Consider the following 3,328-nt stretch of genomic DNA (forward strand, 5'->3'; position numbering starts at 1 on the left):
TAGACAGGACCAGAAAAGAAACTCTACACAGTACATCATAGTAAAAACACTAAACGTACAGAACAAAGAGATAATATGGAAAGCTTCAAAAGAAAAACAAGTCACATATAAAGAAAAACTCATCAGAATTACAGCTGACTTTTCAGTGCAAACTATGAAAGCCAGAAGAGCCTGGACCAAAGTATTCCCAGTTGTAAATGACCACAGATGCCAACCCATATTACTTTACCCAGCCAAAATGTCTATTATAGTCAAAGGGGAAAGAAATCTTCCATGACATAAATAGGCTGAAAGAATTCATGTCCACAAGTCCAGTCGTTCAGAGAGTTCTTGAAGCAATACAAAGAGCTGAAGAAAGGAACAACTATACCCAAGGGGTTACAGAAAGAAACTTAATGAAGGTATAACTATGGAAATGCACAGCTATACCAAGAATGTGAACAGAAATAAAAATGACACGATTCAATACACATATTTCATTAATAACTTTAAATATCAATGAACTGAACTCCCCAGTCAAAAGACACAGACTAGTTGAATGGATTAAGAAACAAAACCCATCTTTTTGTTGTCTGCAGGAAACTCATCTCACTTTCAAGGACAGGCACTACCTTAAGGTGAAAGGATGAGAAAAAAAATATACCAAGCAAATGGTACTATGAAAAAAAGCAGGTGTTGTAGTTCTAATATCTGATAAAATAGACTTTAAACTAAAACTAGTCAGAAGAGATAAAGAGGGCCACTTCATTCTGATCAAAGGAATAATTAAAGAAGATATTACAATCATGAACACATATTCACCAAACTCTAGTGCATTCAACTTCATAAAAAGTACTATAGGACTTTAAGACAAAGATTAATTCTAACTCATTAATAGTAGGGGACTTCAATACCCCATTAGATAGGTCAACAGGACAGAGAATTAACAGAGAGACATCTGAGTTAAACAATACCATACATCAAATGGGCTTAACAGACATCCCCCAGTTATCCACCGAGGACCAAAGCATTTACTTTCTATTCAGCACCCCATGGAACTTTCTTCAAAATTGACCATATACTGGGGCACAAAACAAACCTCAACAAATACAAAAACATTGAAATAATTCCATGCATTCTATCAGACCACAATGCAATAAAAAATTCAATAAAGGTTAAAATCAACACCGAAAGACACCCCATTATCCACATGAACACATCAAGATTAAACAATACACTCCTGAATGATGAAGGTGTCAAAGGAGAAATTAAGAAAGAAATAAAAGTATTCCTGGAACTAAACGAAAAGGACAATACAATGCAACAAAGCCTCTGGGGCACATTGAAAGCAGTCCTTCGAGGGAGTTTAGAGCTCTAAGTGCCTACATTAAAAAATCAGAAAGAAACCAAATAAGTGACTTAACATATAAAATTAAGACACTTGAAAAGCAACAACAAATGAAAGAAAACCCAGAAGACAAGAAGAAATAACAAATATCAGAGCAGAAATTAATGAAATAGAAGCAAAGCAAATACAAAGAATCAACGAATCCAAGAGCTCGTTCTATGAAAAGAGAAACAAGATTGATAGACTGCCAGCCCAGTTAACCAAAAGAAAGAGCATGTCCAAATCAACAAAACCAGAGATGAAAGGGGAAACATCACAACAGACACCAAAAAGATCCAGAACATTATAAGGGACTACTTTAAAAACCTGTACACTACTTAATTTGAAAACCTAAAAGAAATGGACAGGTATCTAAAAGCATGGGAACCACCAAAACTAAACCAAGAAGAGATTAACAGCTTAAACAGACCCATAACACATAAGGAAATTGAAACAGTAATAAAAAACCTCCTGACTAAAAAAAGCCCAGGACCAGATGGATTTACAGCAGAATTCTACCAGACATTTAAAGTTCTACATCCAATACTACTTAATTTATTCAAAAAGATAGAAATGGAGGGAGAACTTCCAAATTCCTTCTATGAAGCCAGAATTACCCTAATACCAAAGCCAGGTAAAGACACAACTGAAAAAGAAAACTATAGAACCATATCCTTAATGAACATAGATGTAAAAATTCTCAACAAGATACTTGAAAACTGCATACAGACACACTTCAAAAAGATCATCCACCATGATCAAGTCGGCTTTATTCCAGACTTGTAGGGATGGTTCAATATACGTAAGTCAATAAACATAATAAATCATACAAATGGACTCAAAGACAAGAACCACATGGTCATCTCAATAGATGCAGAGAAGGCCTTTGACAAAATTCAACATGCATTTATGTTCAAAGTCCTAGAGGGAATTGGACTGGAGGGAACATAAGCTCAACATAATTAAAGCCATATAAAACAAACCCACTGCCAATATGATTCTAAATGGAGAAAAACTGGAAGCATTCCCATTAAAATCAGGAACCAGACAAGGCTGTCCACTATCTCCACTCCTTTTTAACATAGTGCTTGAAACTCTTGCAAGAGCAATAAGACAAGAGAAAGAAATTAAAGGAGTAATAATTGGAAAAGAAGAGATCAAATTATCCATCCCCCCCTTTTTTTTGGTCTTTTTTTTGAGACAGGGTTTCCCTGTAGCCCCAGCTGGCCTGGAACTCATTATGTAGACCAGGCTGGCCTCAAACTCACAGAGATCCACCTGCCTCAGCCTCCTAAGGGCTGGGATTAAAGGCCTGCACCGCCACGCCCAGTCAAATTATCCCTTTTTGCAGACCATATTATATCTAAGAGATGCCAAAAATTCCACCAGAAAACTTCTAGAAATGATTAGCACCTTCAGTAAAGTGGTAGGTTACAAAATCTACAAAGTCAGTAGCCTTTCTATATACAAATAACAAGCAATCAGATAATGAGTACATGGAAACACTCCCTTTCACAACAGCTGCAAAAATAAAATATCTTGGAATAAACCTGACCAAAGACATTAAAGACTTCTACAACAAAAATTTTAAATCTTTTATTATTTTTTTTATTTTATTTCATGTGTATGTATGTATTGCCTGAACATAGGTAAGTGTACCCGTGTTGTGCAATGCCTGCAGAGGACAGAAAAGACTGTCAGATCCCCTGGAAATGGAGTTAAGGACAGTTCTTAGCTACCATGTGGGTGCTGGGATTCGAACCCGGGTATTCTGCAAGAACAGTGTTCTTACCTGCTGAACCATCTCTCCAGCCCTGAAAGTTTTAAAACTTTAAAGAAAGAGATTGAGGAAGACATCAGAAGATGGAAGGGCCTCCTATGCTCATGGATTGGAAGAATTAATATTGTGAAAATGACCATCCTACCAAAAGCCATTTATAGATTCAATGCAATGCTAATCAA

Source organism: Nannospalax galili, unplaced genomic scaffold, assembly GCF_000622305.1.
Source record: "Nannospalax galili isolate Female #2095 unplaced genomic scaffold, S.galili_v1.0 scaffold879, whole genome shotgun sequence".
NCBI lineage: Eukaryota > Metazoa > Chordata > Mammalia > Rodentia > Spalacidae > Nannospalax > Nannospalax galili.